Source organism: Argiope bruennichi, chromosome X1 (genome assembly GCF_947563725.1).
Source record: "Argiope bruennichi chromosome X1, qqArgBrue1.1, whole genome shotgun sequence".
Lineage (NCBI taxonomy): Eukaryota > Metazoa > Arthropoda > Arachnida > Araneae > Araneidae > Argiope > Argiope bruennichi.
Window position 1 is genome coordinate 49891524 of NC_079162.1, and position 22838 is coordinate 49914361.

Sequence of the window (22838 nt, forward strand, 5' to 3'; positions counted from 1 at the left end):
TCTCCAGAATAACACAATTATCTTAAAAATATAAAGCCAAATGTAAAATTTAATTTTCTTGCGAGTTATCAGGATAAAAAAAATAAATCATTTATGTGAGGTAGTAATTAAATTACATGAATCCAAATTGTAATTTGAGGAATCATATCTTTTTAAGCGGTGGGACCTTTATTTAATCTAGATACTTATTTCAATGGTGTGCTATTAAATATATTGCTTTAAAATTTAACTGGGCCATGATAGCCTGATGGCAATTTTTCTTTGAGATCGGGGAGGGAGAATATGACCCGATTCTGCAAAAAATGTGACTTATAGACGCAGATTTGATAATATTAATCCGGATTGCCAGATTGGATGAAAATTTCTTCTTGCTATTATGATGTAGAGGTTTTGAGCGGGAGTGGTGACTGACTCATAGTCATTTGATCATAGAAAAATTTAATTTATCTGTTCTGTCGAAAATCCACCTTAATATTGCATCGTCATATTAATTCACAAATCTAAATTCGACGCAAACCTAATCCCTCTTGTTTTGTTTGGAAGATGTGAAAGGGAGTGGCGATTTAGGTGATGTCATAAGTCATTTGATAAAGGAATTACAAGGATCTTGCCCAAAGAATCCTATAATAGCCTTAATTTCTGATACATATGAAATCTATCAATCCTTATAATTTATTCGTCTTCCTCCGATTTCGGCAACATAAGTATTATCATCGTGTCTATTATAGTCACATCTTGCGAAATTGCAAAATAGAAGTTTTAAGTGATGAGAATTGTAACAGCTCATATTTTATCCAATTTTTAAACGAAAATACTTTGGAAAATAATTTCATTTCCGTTCTCATTTAAGAATTCAATACTTTAGCTGAAATAAGTTAAATTTCGCTCAATATTACATTAACTAATTGTTTACCGGACATTTTTTTTATTCCTTAGTATAGTTTAGTTTAGTTTAGTTGTATTAACATTCCCTTTTGAAATAACACAAGAGATATTTTGAAAGGAACTTTGTAATTTCAACCGGAGCGGATGAAAAGAACGAAAAAATTAATGACGGAAGAAAAGAGATATCACAAAGGTAAACATTAATGCAGTTAACGATTGCATTGATTGAAAAAAGCAGAAAAACAGCATTTCCAGTTGCGAATGTAATTGGCAATTGTGTTTAGATACAAAATTGTGGAAATATGTCATCGTCATTGTTAACACAATTCACCTGAATTTTCCATTTTAAAAAGTAAGCAATACAGAAAACTGTACGTTATTTTATTTTACAAATAAACAGATCTCAGAATTTGTTGCTTTTTTTAAAAAAAAGGTCTCAAATTATACACAAGAAAAAACTGCTGAATTTATTGGAATATTAATTTTAAATAATATTTGATATATCGCCATTTTTTTAATGCAATGGTTTACCCAGAATATTACTTTTCCTGAGAATTAATAATGGTTTTAAGTTTCCTGGATGTAATTATAATCGTGTTCACAGACAGTCTGGCATTGCTCGCAAAATGGTTGTTTTGAGTTTCCGTGGAGTGCTTAAAATATGGAGTTATATTAAAATACTAGCTGATATACCCGACGTTGCTCGCAATTAAAGCCTTTTATGTATAATATTTTTAATATAAAAACTACTTTTCAATAAATTTTCAAATTACTTTTATCATCATCTAAAACGATTTTATTTTAAAAACTGATATCAATTAAACCAGATGGTTTTTAAATAGCTGTAGCTAGTTTCTCTCTATTTTTTTTTTTTATATTCGTGTTAAAAATTTTATTACAAATCAAAATTAATTCATAACTTCTGAAATAAAAACTTCATGAAATTATTCCAATGCAAAATTTTTCGTCCCTAATCATCACCTTGGCATTCAAGCTAATATAGATAATACATTGCAACAGTTCGAAATATATGCATAGGAAAAATTTGCTTGTGTCTAAAAAAAAATATGATCTTTCTGTTTATTCATGGTAATTTATTGTAAAACTAAACAACAAATCTAAAATATCAATTGTTGTCAAAGAACGAATGTTAACCATACGGAAAGTTAAAACATTTAAAGACCTTTAAGAATACGTTTCAGCTATTAAAAAAACTATCATGTATTTTTAATTTCTTTCATTTCACTAGATGACACAAACTTGGTCATACACTGTATGGCCAAATTATTATGATCACTTGACAGCTTTATGCAAAATGAACTATCGCGTCACAGTGTTGCCGTTAGAGGGCGAGATAGCTACAAAAATGGAATGCAAGGTGAGTGAACCATCAATTGCACTGTGTTACACGCAGAGATATGGGCAAAAAACGTGACTTTACTGAGTTTTGAACTCGGGGTGTTTGTAGGCGCTCGAAGCGTCGAAACCAGTATCAGCAAAACGGCTGCTCTTGTGAAATGTTCGAGAGCAGCAGTTGTTAATGCGTACAGAGAGTGGACTACCAAGTAGAAAACCGGGTATCAACGTCAGGCTTGTGGTCGTCAAAGGCTACTGAATGCTCGAGTTGAAAGGAGACGTGCCAGAGTTGTCCACTCCAACAGAAGTGCAACAGTACGTCAAATAGCAGGGAATCTTAATGAAGAAACAACTGGGAACGTCTTTGAAGGAACTATGCGACACAAATTATACAGTATAGACTATGGGAGCTGACGATAATGGTCTGATAAATCGCGTTTTCAACTAGACCATGCAGACGGCAGGGCTCGGATATGGCAAAAACATGGACCCACTTGCACTGCCACAACACTTCAAGCTGGTGGAGGCAATATTATGGTTTGGGGAATGTTTTCTTGGCATTGCACGGGTCCTTTGATTACTGTGGAACAACGTCTGAATGTCCAAAGGTATTTAAGTATTCTCGCAGATCAAGTACATCCTGTTATGTTAATAGTTTACCCTACCGGGGATGAATACCTTCAGCAAGACAACGCTCCATGTCATACAGCTGGTATTGTCGTCAGATCGTTCGAAGAGCATGACGCTGACTTTACCTGTCTTCGTTGACCAGCACAATCACCAGATCTTAATCCAATTGAGAATTTGTGGGATGAGATCGAGCGGGGCATCAGATAGCTGGATCCAGTGCCATCGAATCTGAAGAGAGGAAAGTGCAGTTCATCGGATATGGGGTCAATTTCCTCCTACTACCTATCAACATCTCATAGAATCTATGCCAAGAAGAATGCAAGCAGTATTACGGGCTAAAGGTGGTCATAATAATTTGGCCATTCAGTGTAAAGAGCAACAGTGCTGTTTATGGACTTAGTTCCACAAGCTGTTCATTATGCAATTGATAAATGATTTATTTTGGTTTTGAGTAGAAATATGTAATGGTCATCCCCATTCTAAATGAGATTTTTGTATTGTTTAGAAGGCGTGTCTTCTCATTGAAGAACAAATACCGAGATATCAATGCACTGTTCGTTTCGGGATCTCGAGACTAGATTTTAGTTTGAAAGGGGTGATGTGCAGTAAGATGAGCTCTTTTCCGTAATTCCATTTTATTTGAATCTCATTTCCGTACCTTTGGATGCATTTTCTTTCAGGTTTCCCCCATGCTTGCTGTTCTGGATCCTACAATTTTAAATTTAATTCGAAACTTCTATATTGCGAATAATCTGAGTATACCTTGTTGCTACTTGTTTATATCCTCTGCTTCATCTTTCATTTCACCCACCCACTTTCCGCCACTCATTTTACAACTCTGCATTTTCATTTCGTATTTTGCGAAATCAAAAGCAATGCATGACAGTTTTTCGTCTCGGTTTCATTACTTCTAACTGTCAAAAAAAAAAAAAAAAAAGTCCAAGGTTTTGACGTTTCAAACCTTATTAAAATCAATTTTTAGTGAGGTTCCTTTCAGATGATCTCTGCTTGTCTGAGAAAAAATGAATACGATTCTTACAAAATATTTAAAAAAGCTCATTATTGTCAACAAGAAGACATAAATGGGAAAATTTTCAAATATCTATCAACTCAGAACATGAATGAAAATGCTATTTGTAAATTCCGTCTTTACAAACATGAAACAATACGAATTACATCAAAATGTTTAAAAATATAATCTTATGAAGAAAAACATAAAAGTTTTTGTCAAATTGATTCTAACAACAATATGTCACCAGAATTTTTTAAAGATAGCTCAGTTCAAATCAGGGAAACAGAAAGCATTAAAAAAGGCAATTAAAGAAAGTTTCATTGAATTTTTTTTGAGATCAAGAAGGTTTCCTTGTCAGTGTTTGCTTTTAAATATTAAAGAATAATAATAAAAAAAAAATTAACTATAGATAATTATAAATAGTAAAGGATTTTAAATAAGGAAAGTTGTAATAATCCAAATTCAGAAAAGCTTAGCATATTCGGATGTTTTTATTTTGAATTTTCTCAATGGCGTAATGAATTTCAGAATAAATAATGTAACAAAACTATGTAATTCGAATTTATTATGGTTAATTAGATATAAAGTCAAAAAATTATCATTTTTTTTTATTTCCGAATTGTTCTAGTTAATTTCGTGCCATTATATGTCTATGTTTCAGTTTAATTTTACGAGACAATGCATTCAGTACAATGCAAATTAGATTTACATGCTTGAACATGAAAATTTATATTGCATTTTTAATGAATTATACATTAAAAATTCGTTTCACGTAAAAAATTCGTAAAAAAACGTTTCACGTTCGCTAACGTTTGAGAAGCTGTAAACTAGAATAGTCTTATGAATTTCGACCCTTTTAGCATTTATTCTGCGAGGGGGAATGTAAACATTGCTTTCTATCATTACAGACCCAAGTTCATTTATATTTTTGAATTGTTTAATGCGTAATTATCGTTACCTTAAAAATTTTCCTGCAACGTACAATAAAATTAATTTATGTAAACATAATTTGCTTTATGTCTGAATATTGAAAATTCCATCTTTTTAAGTATTTCTCAGTAATTTCCTCGTTTGTTTTCGTCTCAGATATAAATATCAGCAAGATGAAACTAATTATGAAACTTCATTATAAATTTATATTGATAGACGGACTTTGCTGTTTGATTTCAATCACGTATATATTTTAATATTAGGATATTAAAATCATTTCTGAATCGTTCGATAGAATTTCCTGAGGTTTGTATAATATTTTTTTAATGATCGAAAATATTTTCTTTTTATGTCCTGGAAAGCCTGTCACCTCAGATCTTTTCATTTCTGTTTTTTTACAATCATTGCATTGTTCAGTGAATTTTTTGATGTCATTATAGATTTAGAAGCCCACTAATGGAAAGTAAACAGGGATCCTGAATTATTTTTTATTGGACATGTGATTTGTTGATTTCCGCGTTAAATTTTCTGTAAATTTAGTTGCAAGTTCCATTCTCCAGCTGTGGGGAATTCCTTCCGCACCATAATGTTCCAGAGTTTGATTCTGCAAGTAAGTTTGCTCAATTTATGATATTTATAATATCGAGTTTTTAATTTAGCAGTTATTCGAATCCTTAATGTTTACTTAGTAATAAATTATAAATCCTTAAGGGATTTATTTTTACTGTTGTCATTAATTTAGCTCTAGCTGTTATTCTAAATTTGAAACTTCTTTCCCATATGTTTTATGACAGAACTTCTGAATTATTTATTATCAGTTGAAATAGACATTTACCGCAACAGTCCCTTAATTACTTTTCGACTTTTGTGGATAGCAAATGAAGCAAGAAGATTAAAAATGAGCGATTTTTTTTTATCGAAAAAGAAATGTAATTCTTCAAAAAATGACTGTTTTCAATGATATTGCTAAATAAACTGCGCCTTACATCATTGCATCAATTAAGTAATCTAGAAATAAAATCCCAATGTGAGATAGATTTTAAAGATAGATTTAGATTTTATTGGTAGGTTCATTTATCAGTTGAAATAGACATTTATATATTGAGATTTATCATATATTATATTCACATATACAGAATCTAAGCCTTTCATATATGTATGTCTTAAGATATATTTTACATACCTGCAGAAGTTATGAATATTTATACAATTCTTTCCTATGTCATTTTTGTCAGCGAAACTCAGGTTGTGGAGAAATTTACCCAATGCATCCATGTGCCAACTTAATACATACATATATGTAATCCTAATTCGAAACAGAATTTAAAGAAAGGTTAGGAATTAAAAAAAAGATATTTATTATTTTATATTAACATTTACATATTTGTAGATGTATATGATAATTATGCCTAAGAATATATTTTATATACTTAATACAATTTCTATTCAGTTCAATGAATCTGCATGTATAGATATAAAACTCATAACTGTCTCAGCCTACCACAAGATTGTATATTATTGTTTGAAAAAAAAAAGAAAATAAAATTTTTTACTGAAAACGTCCTTTCGATTGCAGGCAGATAAAAGCTAAAGTATATCCAATGGCGTATTAAAATAAAATGAGCTTAGTTTCACAATTTGTAACCATAAAAAAAAGAAAATAGAAGGAGTTGATATTTATTTAGATCTTAATTTATTAATTATTATTTAATTCATCGATAATAATTTAATTCTTCGAATAAATAAAATTCGTGTATTTTGTGCTTACATGAAAAGAATGTGTAATCTGAAGTTGCAGCCAAATTTTTATTAAAAAAAGTTATTAATCTTAAGAAGCTTAAGCTAAATAGGCATATTTTTTTTAATTTCAAATATTTATGAAGAACAGTAGATTTTTGTCACTTCTTTACTCTTAACCCCCACGCAAGAGCGGAGAATATTGATCAATATTATTTTTTTTATTTGGTATCGTTCACAAAAATTTGCAGATTTTCTGTCATATAAAATTATGAAAAAAATTGCGTCCATCCCATTATTCAATCCTTGTGTCACCTCAAAAAAAGATTTAAAAATTAAGTTAAACAGAAATTAATTAAAAATATTCCCTCTTTAAAATGGAAATGTAGCACGCATACATTTAATAGATTCAATTTATGCACGTTTAAAATTATTTAATTGTCACCTCAAAAAAAGATTTAAAAATTAAGTTAAACAGAAATTAATTAAAAATATTCCCTCTTTAAAATGGAAATGTAGCACGCATACATTTAATAGATTCAATTTATGCACGTTTAAAATTATTTAATTTCTAATTACTTTTTACCCAGCTTAACTTTAATTTCTGAGTTACAAGGGCTTTGACTTATCGATGCTTCTATCTGTTTAATTTTCATAACTTTAACTCATGACATTAAAATGCATTATCATGAGAAATCCCGTGACTAAAATAAATCAGGAATATTTCCTTTTCAAGCTGTATAAGTTTTGGATTCGTTCACATTCAGTTTTGTCCTGTTTTCCTTTTTGTGGTGCTGAGTATGTTGCTCACTCGTCGTGCATTTAACAAACAACTATTAATAGCTGCTTAAAATTGAACCTTTTGTTTGAATATGAAACAGAAGAATAAAGCTATCATTTCAAATTAATTTCTCTTTTCTCATTTACCAAAAAGATATGTGACATGCACAGGATGTCGCAAAAAAAGAAATAAGAGTTTATTTCCTTAAATACTACATCTAGCATATACTTCCAGTTACATCGTTATATTAAATAAAATACACAACTGAATAAAAACGCTTTTACTTCTGAGGAGATTCATAGTAAAATTTTAAAAATTCAGATTTTTATCAGGCTCCCAAACCGTAAAAATGTCAGACTAGTAAAATTTTCCTCTTACATTCATCTAAGTACTCCAGGTTTCTCGCTTTAGAGAGGCAAACCACAAATATGAACGGAAAAGTTTATATTAAATATTTATTTAATAAAGAAAAACTATCATATATTATCAATTAAAATACCAATCATTCATCAAGAATTGCAATAAATATGCAAATCACATAATCTAGAGTTCACTTTGATTGGCCGATAACTGCAACTTCGATTTCATTTTTTCCTTTATTAATTTTGACAAAACTGTCTTGGTAACTGTAAAGCTTTTGATGACATTGTAGTTTTGGAAATCCTATTGTTAGTTGGTATGTATTCTCTCTTACTGTTTTTAAATACTTCTTCTTCCATGTGCCTTCTTCCATGTTTTTTCTTCCATGTGCATCAAGACAGAATTTTATAATCAATTGCTCATTCATTTATTGATGTGCTTGTGCTCTGAATTTTAGCACAGTTTTGTTTTCTCGGTAACAATATACATTTTATTTTTATTTTTAAATTAATTATCGAACAATCGATATATATAATAAAATTCTAATTCCATACTAGTTGCGGTCCTTTCTAGTGAGAAAAATTGATTTCAAGGTCCCATAATATTCGTAGCAATGAATTATAAACTAAACACTACAAAGCGAAAAATAATTAAAATAAAATTCTAATTTTGAATGTGGTAATAAAACAATCAATTTTAAAAATTATTTTTATTAAATTTGCTTATACTTTGATTATCTTCTATGCTATTTTCTCCTAATCCGAATAAAAAGTTTTAGTATATGTGTGATATTAGAATTTTATATTGAACAGGAATTCTTATCACTGACTCTCCGACAGCCCGAAGGCACACGGATAATAAATACTGAATGACCGGACCGCCGCAACAGCAACACTGGCGGGAACTGTGGTTGAGTCCTAAGGGCCATCACCGGCCACGGTACAACCCTTCCCTAAGGAAGTACGTCTATTCATCGATGGGAGGATTCAGACCTCCACCTTTTCGTGTACCCTCCAGGGTGGCGAGATCCAACCACCATGTCGGAAGCATCTCATCCTCATTTCGAGGTGCCCCCCCCGGGGGGAATATTAAAAAGGAAGAAAAAATTTGAAAAACGTTCGTAACAAATATACCATATTTGTCTTTCTTTATTTAAGTTCTTTAAAAAAGAAAGAAAAAAAAAAGAAACTTATTCAATGTCACAAGAGATAGTAGTCTTCCCTTTCTAATATACTCTCTAATGAAAATGTTTTTTCCCTTCTTGATATTAAATCTTGGACTTTAGCAAGGTTGTCAACGACACAGGTGCTCAGATTTTTATTTTCAGAAACCCGCCCATGAAAGTTTCGTACTTGGTAATATAGATTACCAAGTACGGTAATGCTTGGTACTTTGGTAATATAGAATACCAAACATGTACAATGCCTTTTTTCAACAGACTGAAATCATAAGTTCGTACAAAATTAGATTTTTAATATGAAGATTACATAGCAAATTTCATTTATCTAATCCATTTTTGGTACAAATCTACAATTCTGATAAGAAAATCGAGGTCCAGACTTAGAAGGAGAGACGCATTATTAGAAAAATTTCTTATGCATTATTTTTTATGTATATTTTAAGACTCACGGACCTAGAATTAAAAGGGAGAAAGAAACTAGCAGCAATGATTTGCCTTTGACTTTGAGGTATTTTTTTATGAATATAGTTTGTTACATATTATTTTGCATAGAGAAAACAACTTTCTAAGCAGCTCTTATCTCACATTGAGAAACGAACTTTATGTAAAACTAAAATTTTGGTGAAAGGAACGCATAGCAAATTTCATTTATCTAAGGTTTTGCATTTTTCAGTTATAATTTCAAAATATGATACAGATCAACAACTGTGGTAATAAACACATATGAAAAATTTAATAAATCTAGCTCTTTTTGTTTTTCAGTTATCATGTCTTACGCAAACGGTTTTAAATGACATACAGGTATCCTATAAAAGGATATCATTTAAAATGCTATATATTTTCTACATTTTCATGCTATGGCAATAAACCAAATTTTATCGATTCATTTTGAGTTACCGTATTAGACTAATTAATTCCAAAGAAAAAAAAATAAAAAGATTTTTTTCCTGTCGAGAAATATATATATGTATATATATATATAAAATGGGAAGAAAAAAAAAAAAAAAAAAAAAAAAAAAAAACGGGAATTTTGTTGAATTCTCTAATTTAAATTTAGTGAGAATTGCAAAATTGGTTTTTTTTTTTTTTTTTTTTTTTTTGTATATTTTATAGGTTACAAAGTAAAGACAAAAACATCTATTCTTTGAATAAGTTTCCCAACGTCTCATAATGAATACTTACTGAATCTAACTATAATAATAACACTGATCTGAACTGAAAGTCAATAGTACTCTAGTACGAGGCCTCTAAATCGTGAGGTCCAATTAGAAACTGTTTCAATCAGAGTAACGTCGACTATTAGAAAATCATATGCTAAATTGAAGTCTTCCGAGTTATCGTTTCCATATGTATATATACCGAAAAACAGACATTCTTCCCGCAATTGCATTTCGTCAAATGTTTTATTATCTATAACGCTAGTGTTAAAACAATACTAAATTTCTTCCGTCAAGTTAGTAGCGATATATAATTATCGAATTAAAAGGATTACATTCTCATGCGGAATTCTATTAGCAATAATTGGTCCAATTGCTTAAATACAGGAACCATATCGTGTTTCATTTCTATAAATTCAATTTTTTACAATTTCAAATTAATTGAAAAAGACCGATGCTATAAATTCAATTTTTTTCTTTCTATTTTCATTTCTCTATTTCTATTCATACTTCTATCTCATTTTTATAAATTCAATTTTTTACATTTGCAAATTAATTGAAATATTTTTTCTTAATATTTCTTTTCTCAAATTTCTGCTTTTACACAAACTAAAATAACGTCAATGTACATTTATAAGTGACCAAGTCAAAAGAAAAGCAAATCAACATTTTCTTTGTTCTTTTAAAATGTTATATTTGCACTGTAACAGAAAAATCGCGTATATCATTTTCTGTGTCATATATATCGCATAGTAATGATATCATAATATGCGCGGTTTTTTATTTATGCGTCCGAGAATATGTTATAAAGCAACAAGTATGCATTAACTCATATTTCTTTTGATTGGAAAATTTTTTGCTGACAGCCGACAATCACAATTTTCATTAAGATTGAATGTCTCTATTTTTTCTGATCCTTTTTTGTTTTTCCAAACATATTTAACATAGTTTTTAATACCCAAGAAAAATGTCGAAAAATTCCTACCATTTAAAAATTTAATTTCTTTATGAATATGTCGTGCTCTACTTTCTTGGAATTTATCTCTTTTCTACAGTAATAGGTTAATGATAAATCATTCTATTCAACTTCATCATATTTTTTCCTAAAAAGATCCTTTTATTGACCGAAAATAATAATTCAACTATTCTTGCAAGCTCTTCCTTTTATTGATCGATAGCATTGCAAAATCACTTCTATTCACAATCATGACGTCTTTTAAGCTATTTTTCTTAGAGAGTAAGTAACCCATGGCAACGAAGGGACCAGAACTGCTCAGTGCCTTTCAAAGTTATCTCAATCTGCGCATCGAGTTGCAAAGCTGCGAGATCTAGGGAGCACCAACTGTCCGTGCCATTTACCAATCTTCAATCCACAGGTGAGTACGTTCTGTTCCTATACTTGCAATTATTGCCTTATAAACTTTATATTTATTCGGAACTTCAGTTACTTAATATAATTTTTTTTAAATCCTAAGCATTTCTTAGTGACATTTTCCCCTCTTCCCGATTTCATTTATTTGGGCGAAAACGGTACATCTAGAGTTACAGCTTCTCTCTTGTGCTTTTGTATGAGTAAATTTGACAGTGCAACAGATGGTTAGAATATCTGTCGAAAAGCCTTATTATTATTTATTTATTTTTGTGCGTATGTGTGCTTTACTGAATTGGAAAGATAGTACAAAATAGTTTCCGTTTTTTTATAAAATTTATTATTTTATTAACGACCAAAGAATTGTTATATGTTCAAAGAACGACTGGCTTTGATAAATAGCATTATTATATTTTAAGCAAAAATAATAATATGTATTACTTGAAAAAGAGACATATATTTTTTATGATATATATTATTACGATACATATACAATTTAAGATAAATATATTTTTATAATCATAAGGTAAAAATTCGTAATTAAAAAATATAAATACATCTCTAAGATGAGTTAGCATTTTTTTTTTCCCTCAAAGAGAGTTCTGACTCTTTTTATTCGAAACACTGATATTAGAAATAAATTATCTCACTTTAAGGAAAGTTAAGCAATGTAACCTAGTGCCATGTTAAATAATCTAAAAATATGACCCTATTTCGAAGAGGAATTAATAGATGGATTTATAGTTTATAGATAAACATCAGTAAATTAAGAATTTTAGATATATTTAATATATTTATGAATGTAAATATTTTTATAGTTTACATAAAAAAAATTTTGGAGTTTGTATATTTATGTATATTTAAACTTTATATCTTTAGAGCCAAAAAGTATTTATATTGTTTGTAGTTAGATTCTGCTGAAATTACAAATAAATATTTATAAATGGGTATAGAATTTGTATGTGAATATATATATATATATATATATATATATATATATATATATATATATATATATATAGATAGATAGATAGATAGATAGAAAGAAGATTAAAACAGAATTAAATTTTAAAAATTAATAAGCGATGCCTTGAGGAATAAGAATATATATTTAAATTGTATGAATGTGAGAATGTATATTAAATTTTTTTTTCACTTCTTTCTTCCTTCAGGATTAAAATGCGTGGGAATATGCACTAAACACAAAACTGTGGTGGGCTCGCAAATAACTTCCTATTTGCTCTCAGTTTTATCTGCTACAAAATTTAAGGCGAAATTTTCAGGATTTATAACTTTTAATAAAATTCTAACATAAGTGAAATGCCGACATAAGCTTGTCCTCATTTTCAGTTTCATGGAAATAAAATTTTGATCATATTTTAAACTTCGGTAAATCAATTAAATGCTGTGAAAGAAAATATTCATTTACGTTAGGAATTAAAATTCAGACTTTCTACAAAATGGCAAAGGAAAAATATTTCGATGTCTTTGTTATTCTTTAAAGTAAGGCCTTTTCAGCTGCTTTCACTCTAGCTGAAGCTTTAGCTGAAAATTTCATTTTAAATCTCTAAAGATTTAGGGGGAGGAATGTACGCATTTGACTTTCTCATATAATAAAGCAATACTGAGCATTTTGTACTTCATAGTAGAGACAAGAATACCGATTATGCTAAATTAAATTTGCCTATCTTTCTGTCACTTGCAATTATAGAGCTCATAAAATCACAAATAGACAAAATAATAGACGTCTAACTTTTTGATAAGTTTGATCCAAAATTTGGTATAAATCTACAATTCTGATAAGAAAATCTAGGTTCAGGCTTCGAAGGACAGGATCACGATTAGAAAAAAAAAAAAAAAAAAAAATTACATAATTTTTGTATGTATATTTTAAGACTCACGGACCTAGAATTAAAAGGGAGAAAGAAACTAGCAGCAATGATTTGCCTTTGACTTTGAGGTATTTTTTTATGAATATAGTTTGTTACATATTATTTTGCATAGAGAAAACAACTTTCTAAGCAGCTCTTATCTCACATTGAGAAACGAACTTTATGTAAAACTAAAATTTTGGTGAAAGGAACGCATAGCAAATTTCATTTATCTAAGGTTTTGTATTTTTCAGTTATAATTTCAAAATATGATTCAGATCAACAACTGTTATAACAAACCCATATGAATAATTTAATAAATCTAGCTCTTTTCGTTTTCCTGTTATCCCTGTTATCATGCCTTAAGCAAACGGTTTTTAATGACAAACAGGTTTCCTATAACTGACAGGATGTCCTTTAAAATTTTGTCGATTGCTTTTGAGTATCATTCTGACTCTTTTCAAAAAAGAAGAAAGAAAGAAAAAAGAAAAAATAAAAATTCTGCCAGAATTCTTCTAACGTCTATATACATTTAAGTGACCAAGTCAAAATTAAAATGAATCAATATTTTCTTTGTTTTTTAAAATGCTATCACTGTAACAGAAAAAGCGTGTATCTCAGTTTATGCGCCATATATCGTTTATGTGCCATATATATAGCATATTAATGATATAATATGCACTGTTTTTTTATTTATTTGACCGAGAAGATGTTATAAAGTAACAAGAATTCATTAACTCATATTTCACTTTCTTTTGATTGGACAATTTTTTGTTGTCTGCCGACGATATATATATATATATATATATATATATATATATACAATCATTATTTTCATTAAGACTGAATGTCGACATTTTTTTCTGTTCATTTTTATTTTTCCCAACAGATTTAACAAAATTTTTAATACCCAAGAAAAATGTCGAAAAATTCCTACCATTTATGAATTTTTTTTTTTTTTGTGAATATATCGTGCCCTACTTTCGTGGATTTAATCTCTTTTTTCTACTGTAATATGTTAATGATAAATCCTTCTATTCAATTTCATCAGATTTTCTCTAAAAAAATCTTTTTATTAACCGAAAATAATAATTCATCTATTCTTGCGATCTTTTCATTTTACATGATCGCACTGATATTTATTGATCGATAGAATTGCAAAACCGCTTTTGTTCACCATCATGACGTCTTTAAAAATATTTTTTTCTGATTGAGTAACCCATGGCAACGAAAAGACTGGAATTGCTCAAATCATTTCAATGCTTTCTCAATCTGCGCATCAATTTATAAATAGATTCTGCGGAGTCTAAATTTTCTAGGGACCGGCTGTCCGTTCCATTTACCAATCTTCATTCCACAGGTGAGTTCTGTACTTGCAATTATGGCCTTATAAACTGTATGTTTATTCGAAACTTCAGTTTTTACGTAATATAATTTGTTTTAATCCTACACTTTTCTTAGAGACATTTTTCGTTCTTCCCGATTTCATTTATTTGGCGGAAACAGTTCATTTAGAGTTACAGGCTTCTCTCCTGTGCTTTCGTGTGAGTAAATAAGGCAGCTGAACAGATAATTGGAGGATCAGTAGAAAAGCTTAAATTTTTTTTTTGTCCTTTTCTGAATTGAAAGGATCGTACGAAAGAGTTTCCGTTCTTTATCAAATTTGTTATTTTATTAGTGATCAAGGCATTGTTATAGATTCAAAGAATAAATGGTTTTGATGAATGATGTTATGATATTTTAAGCAAAAATTATAATGTGTATTATTTGAAAAAGATAGATATATTTTTTATGAAATCATAAGGTAAAAATTCGGAACAAAAAAAAAACATGTTTAAGATGAATTTGCATTTTTTTCTCTCAAAGAGAGTTCTGACTTTTTTCATTTCGAAACACTAATTTTAGAAATAAATTATTGGGATTTTTTTTAACAGGTAGAGAGAGTCCTAGAAATAATTTCCTTCCGAAAAAAGATTGCGAAAAAGTTAAGGAAATCTTAGACTAACGAACTCTCCGCAGTGCTGAATGCTACAATGTTTTTTTGAAAATATGGTAAGTTCTCTTTAATATTTTGTTAATTGTAGTTAAGTCACTTTCTGTGAATAAATTTGATTATACACAGTCACTATTCCTTAGATAAATCAAGACCATTTTTAGATTATTTTTTTTTTCAGTTAGGTAAAACTATTCACCATTTACATATTTAAATTGAACAAAGAAAACTGTTTAGGAAGTAAATTTCAAGTACACAAAATGATTCCTTTTAGCTCAAATAAATAAATATATTCAATATTTTTTACAAAGTAAAAAGTCGTTCAGTATAGGACTTATTAAAATATTCAGATATATTTTTACAGAATTTATTTTCTTGCACAGTAAAATAGGCCGATATGCTTTGATTTATTTATTTATTTATTTTTGTAGGTACCAGTGCTGTTCTAAAAAATAATACTATTAGACTTGCCAGCATATTCTGTCTTTTCACCAGTGAATCAAGTGGTAAGAAATGATTTAAACTATGATTTGGATATTTTTATTATATATTGTTGAACTACATAATATTGATTTTTGAATTTCAGCAATCGGAAAAAACGCACTTTGTTAATGTCATATATACTTATGTTGTGCCAAAGCTGTTCTAAAAAATATACAGTACTATTAAAGTTGACAGCATATTCTGTCCATTCAACTGTGATTCAAGCGGTAAGAAAATTTTTATTCTTGGTTTGTATACCAAGATGAAACATTGATATACTACTCAACATTAATCTACGAAATTCAAAAGCTTCAAATAACTCGAACACTTACTTTGTTATAGAAGTTACAAAATATTTCATTAACTAAAACAAGAAATATTCTGCTTCAGTCATCAAACTGTTTTCAAGTCCTTTGAAGACCTTGAAGGAATATTTTGCTCTCGACTTTCTTATGCACTTTCGTAATATGACACATTTCAGTGTATAAATGTATAGTATAGCAAAAGGAAAAAATTATAAAATGAACTAACAGACTAAATGAGTACCGATTTTACAGCATCATAAATTTATATGGAATGAAGACGTGTATGCTGGCTACAATTTGCAATATACCAAAGTATTGAGTAGATAATAAGTTTTGCACAACCATATAGATTTTCATAAACGCAATTTATTCGTCTACTAGCCGCCTTTGGCGACCAGCCGGTTCGCCAATCTTAATGCTCGTTAAAATTTTAATAATTAAATATTTTATGTAATTCCTACTTTAATAGCTTCTTCATCAAATATTTTAAAGCTTCAAATTTTGATAGTCATGTAATTCACTCATAATAATATAAAGTCCTAACATAATATGTATCTCTCTAATTTTCTGTTCTCTGTTCTGTGTTTCCGGTAGAATTTATGCTTAAAATTAAAATGGAAATGACTAAACTGCAATTAATATAATAATATTTTTTACTGAAACAAAGCATTTTTTTTAATAATATGATTACTGATAATAGAGTCACTGAGCGTTTAAACTTTATGGGCACTAAAGAATATCTTTCTTAAGTTATGTAATATCTCAAGAATTTGTCAACAAAATTTTCTCAGATTCATCATGAACAGATCGATTAATTAACAATGTTTAATTTTAAATGCATCAAACACTAAGAAAATAAAATGAATCGTTTAAAATAATCGGTCGAAAACAGGTTTAAAAAAACTACTTAAAAAACGATGTACTTAAAACTATAAGCATATACAAAAAATATATAACTAACATAAATTTACTTACAAAAGCATGCAACTAACCTAAAAATAATTTAAATCATCCGTTGATAACGGTTGTCATGGCAACAGTCAGAACACAATGCGCATGCGTGAATTTTCTTCGCCAGTTACGGTACGCAAATGCGTGAATTTTTCTACGCCAGTTGGGGTAACGCTATGCAGATTATACATTTTTAATTTCCTTTATTCTGTGTTATTTTAATTCAAAAGTACTTCAGAATGAATCTGAAACATGGATTAATTAACAATGCTTAGTTTTAAATGCATAAAACATTAAGAAAATAAACAGAATCGTTTGAAATAATCCGCCGAAAAATGTTAACCCTAGCCTCATTACTGTTGGGAGAAAAAAAAACTGAAGCCTTACTCATTTGACGGTGGGGAAAATGGAAGATTTTTTTGGCGGGAAAGTTAGTTTTTTATTGATAATTAAAATTTCAAAAAAAGGGACCCCAGATGCACATTTCCGACCTCTAAGGTATACATGTACCAAATTTGATAGCTGTATGTCAAATGACCTGACCTGTAGAGCCCAACACACACACACACATTGAGCTTTATTATAAGTATATAGATAAGTAACCAATTAATTATGAATGGATAGTCGCAGGGATCCAATTCCTCATCTCGTCTTGAAGTGTAATTGGGCATAACCCCTTCTTAAAATTTCAAACCAGAAGAGTGATTTTTTTTTTTTTTTTTTTTTTTAGTATCCTCTGACTTATTCTCTACAGGATAGACTATTTGACGTACAGATACAAAATTTTGAAAGTTGAAATTTAGGATCTGGGAGATTTTTTTTGTGTGGAAATTTTAGTTAATTAAAATATTAAAACAAAATTTTCCATTTTACCACAGTGAAGTCCGAAGATATTACTGCACAAAAATAATTTTTTTGTAAAATCTTAAAACTATAAAATAAATTTTAAAAAAAAATTATCTTTCCTCTAACACCAAATTCACGCCGTATAATAACTTTTCCGCTTTTAATTAATTTGTAAGAATACTTTAAACACATTTGACAAGAATATATTTCATCTTTGAAATGGAAAAACAAATCGTCTTCATTGTTGCTGTTATCATTTCATCCTGGCTTTAAACAGTCCAGGCCCTGGCCCCTTTACACAGAACTTTTAATTAAAATTAGAAGCAACCATTAATAGTATTCAAATAAAATACTTACTTTAAAGGGAATTCGCAGGATCGACTTCATTTATTTTACTTATAATGGGTAGAAATTATTTTTATTTATTTCAATAAAATTATATTAGGCATTGATTTTTTTTTTCCTTTGTCATACAATGATTTCTAATAAGCACTGATCTCTTTTCATTGCACAGATAGAAGAGCCTTCTAATTCCATTGCAGTCATTTTAACATCCGTGCTTTCTTTAAATTAAATTGTGACTACGTAAAAGGAAAAAAACAAAACAAAAAAAACCCCTTTAAATGTCTTTTTATTTAATATTCTTCATATTCTTAATTTTTGGACAGTTTCTTTTTAAAAATCCTACTGAGATATGTATGAAAGTTAATTTTGTTAATTATATTAACACTGTTCACGCTTTTATTCTATGATATATCTTTAAATGCTATTTCTCAAATTCTAAATTTTGGTAAAATCATCTAATGGAAAACCTCATAAATAAAATCCAATGCATAGTTTTTTTTTAAAATTCAATATAATAATTTTACAATATGATCTACTTTTCCTTAATAAAAAAAATAAGCAATCAGATTATTTGGAAAGATTTCACAATTGTTTTAATACTCAACAATACGAAAGAAAAGAGGAATTTTTAAATTATTAATCTTTTAAACCCTAATGTTTGAAGATTACAAAGAATTATAGTTTATTTCTTAGTATAGGAACTAACAACTATATTTCTTACTTGCAAGAATTTGTAGAAATAATTTGATAAATTTCTAAACTAGAAGTGTCTTTGTTCAAAATTGCCCCATATTTCTTCCTATTTCAAAAGACTATTATCTTTTAAGTGATATATTTAATCCTTATATGTGTTTTACGCAAAAATTCAAAATTATAAGTATTTTATAGCATTTTTCAATAACTTCATCCTAAAAGTAGTTAAATAGCTTAAGAATTGAAACAACCATATGAGATTAAATATTAACCGTAAAGTCGTATAGTATAATAAGATATTGCAATGGATAACTCAATGAAGTCTAATTTGGCATGAAATATTTCATAAAAGTTCTGTTTCGTTTAGCAAATATTGGTAGAAAACTGAATATTTTTTTTCTATTACTGAATCCAATATAACTTACTTTTTTCTGTTTATCTCTACTTCCTTCACTAGATTTCTGTTCAAGCTTATGCGGCAGTTTTATCATTTCACTTATCTGCTCCTTTACATATTAATTATAAAAGACAACTAATATGCCTAATATTTGTGGAATAAGTTAAAAATATGTCTTATTTATTTATTTACTTATTTTTTTATTTCAGATTCCAAAAAAGAAAAAAAGAATGAGTTTCCCTATCCCTCGAGTCAGGAATCAACCAATCAGAAATCCCGCAACACTAAAAGAAATGGCACTTGGTGCTAGTGCAATTTTAATATCAGACTTTGATAAAATTAGGCACATAGTTGAAGAGCTACACAGTCAGATTCAATACGAATTTATGACTGCTGAAGCGGCTATGATAGTGAAAAATTATCCCGATTATACAGAAACATATAAATTGGAAGCTGAAGATAAAATTAAAGATCTCTGCATGCCTGAAACACTTAAAAAGGAACTTGTCGACTACAGTGTCAAACTTTGTTTAGAAACCTTCAAATTTCTTAACATAAACCGTGCAATTATGCATGAAACGGTGGAGCTAAAGGATTACGTTGTCCTTAACGCCGACGGTTCGATAAATCATCGTAAAACTCACGAAAAAATAGTATTGGACAACGATCTGAGATTCAAATTAAGATTTGCAAGCGCGTGTCACTTATATTGCGTACAGGACATTCTTACGATATGGCATGAAGTGTCAACATATCAGGCTTATCCGAGATTTTAGTTTCTTTTAGTTTATTTAGTTTCTTTTAGTTTTCCGAGATTTTAGTTTCTTTTAGTTTTGCCGAGATTTTAGTTTCCTTTAGTTTCTTTTAGTTTTACCGAGATTTTAGCTTCCTTTAGTTTCTTTTAGTTTTACCGAGATTTTAGTTTCCTTTAGTTTCTTTTAGTTTTACCGAGATTTTAGTTTCTTTTAGTTTTACCGAGATTTTAGTTTCCTTTAGTTTATTCAGGTTTCTCCAAGATTTTAGTTTCTTTTTTTTTTCACTTAGAAGTCTCTACCTGTAACGAGTTAAAGAAAAAAAAAATTCTCTTAAAAGCAGAAGACAACAATGAGGTAAAGATGGACATACTCTTGTGAGTTTCGTTTTTTACTGCTAGTTAAAGCAGTTCAGTAATAAAATTGAGTTTCATTTTTGATTCCAAAGAGCAACTAAAAAACTATATTCACTGAAAGACTTAATAACATATTTATAATGGAATAATGTTGCCATGCCACCAACACATAGACTCTTGACGAAACTATCGAAATTTTAGGGACATTTGAGTAGATGCTGTGGATATTTAAGCAAGAAATTATATGATAGCACAAACATAATGGGGTTTCGTTTTTTACTGCTAGTTAAAGCAGTTCAGTAATAAAATTTAGTTTCATTTTTGATTCCAAAGAGCAACTAAAAAACTATATTCACTGAAAGACTTAATAACATATTTATAATGGAATAATGTTGCCATGCCACCATCACATAGACTCTTGACGAAACTATCGAAATTTTAGGGACATTTGAGTAGATGCTGTGGATATTTAAGCAAGAAATTATATGATAGCACAAACATAATGGGGTTTCGTTTTTTACTGCTAGTTAAAGCAGTTCAGTAATAAAATTGAGTTTCATTTTTGATTCCAAAGAGCAACTAAAAAACTATATTCACTGAAAGACTTAATAACATATTTATAATGGAATAATGTTGCCATGCCACCAACACATAGACTCTTGACGAAACTATCGAAATTTTAGGGACATTTGAGTAGATGCTGTGGATATTTAAGCAAGAAATTATATGATAGCACAAACATTATGGGGCTGAAAACTTTCTTGCTTGTCTCACTACTCATCGAATGTGAAACACGAATAAAAGATCATCTCAAAGTAGCGGACTGCTACTTAACAGGACGTGTGGTTAATGACTTGATTACATTTTTAAAACAGCATGCATGCCCGGATACTGGAATAGATTATTCCAATGTATATCAAAATCACAGAGAAATGACTGTAAATACTGTGCATCATTTTTTAGATCCTGATCAAACGATAAAAAGTCGAAAAGGATGAAACTGGAAATTTTCTAGTTTTGATGGAAATTATTTGAGTATTTCAACTACTACTCTTGCACTGTATTTGCGTCGAAGTGTGTATTTAAATTCTGTTGACAAAGTTTATTGCATGTTTGAGATTTAAAAATTCTGCTTCCATATCTTCTAAGTTATTTCTTTCAGCTTGGAAAAATGGGATTTACTGTTATCAGTATTTTCATCGATGATTTTAAGTGTTTTATATATTTGTTGGTGTTATATTTTTTATTTACTGTTTTATAGGTGTTTATTTACTGTTGGTGTTATAGTTATTATTTACTGTTAGTGTTATAGTTATTATTTACTGTTGGTGTTATAGTTAATATTTACTGTTATACATTTGTGAAGAATGCATTTATTGATTTGTTTGCTATTCACTTTACATGTCACAGCTAATGTGCATGCATAGTTCTCATGTTATGAGAACTGTTTAATTCATTGTAAATATCATCATTCTGTAATTTTTAATAACGGTTTGAATTTTTTAATAATGTTTTCCTCTGTTTTTCTTCTTCATTAATTTTGATTCTATTCTACAATATAAAGAAATTCAAACTAAATTATTGTTAGATGAATGTAATTATTTAAAATATTTAACATTTAAATATTATTCAGACTTTTTAATTTATCAAATTTTATAAATCTATCCCAATCAAAATGTACATTTTTGTGCAAATTTCACAATTTTTATTTGTTTATATTTTAAAAACTTTAATAAATTTCAAGTATTCAGTAATACTTTCAAAATACTTTCAGTATTTTCATCAATGATTTTAAGCGTTTTATATATTTGTTGGTGTTATATTTTTTATTTACTGTTTTATATACACATTTGAAAGGAATGTATTTGTTGATTTGTTTGCTAGTCATTTGTACATGTCACAGCTAATGTGCATGCATAGTTCTCATGTTATGAGAGTTCTTTAATTCATTGTAAATATCATCATTCTGTAATTTTTAATAACGATTTGAACTTTTTTTTTGAGTTTTTTAATAACGTTTTCACCTATTTTTCTTCTTTGTTAATTTTGATTCTTTTCTACAAAGGACTGTTATTTACTGTTTTATATATATATTTAAGGAAAATGTATATGTTGACTTGTGTTCTGTTCACTTGTACATGTCACAGCTAATGTACATACATAATTCTAATGTTATGAGAACTCTGTAAATCTTTTTAAATATTCATTCTATTATTTTTAATAACATTTTGGGCTTTCGTTCCTCTATTTTTTTCCCCCTTCATTAACGCAATTCATTTCTGCAATCTAAAGAAATTTACAGTAAATCTTGTTAGACGAATGTAATTAGTTGAGATATTTAACTTTTAAATATTTTTAAGACTTTATAATTCATCAAATTTTATAAAATTTTAATAATGAAAATGTGCAAATTTGACTATTTATATTTTAAGGATCATAATATATTTCA

At 28.7% G+C, this 22838-nt stretch overlaps 1 long non-coding RNA gene across 1 annotated transcript; it reads left to right on the forward strand.

The window, feature by feature from the left end:
- Positions 1 to 11340: 11340 nt before the first annotated feature.
- On the forward strand, positions 11341 to 22812 carry LOC129958051 (uncharacterized). The gene is made up of 4 exons (XR_008783118.1): positions 11341 to 11404; positions 15203 to 15320; positions 15693 to 15767; positions 19491 to 22812. It is a non-coding gene; the product is annotated as an uncharacterized LOC129958051 (long non-coding RNA).
- The last annotated feature ends 26 nt before the right edge of the window (positions 22813 to 22838 follow it).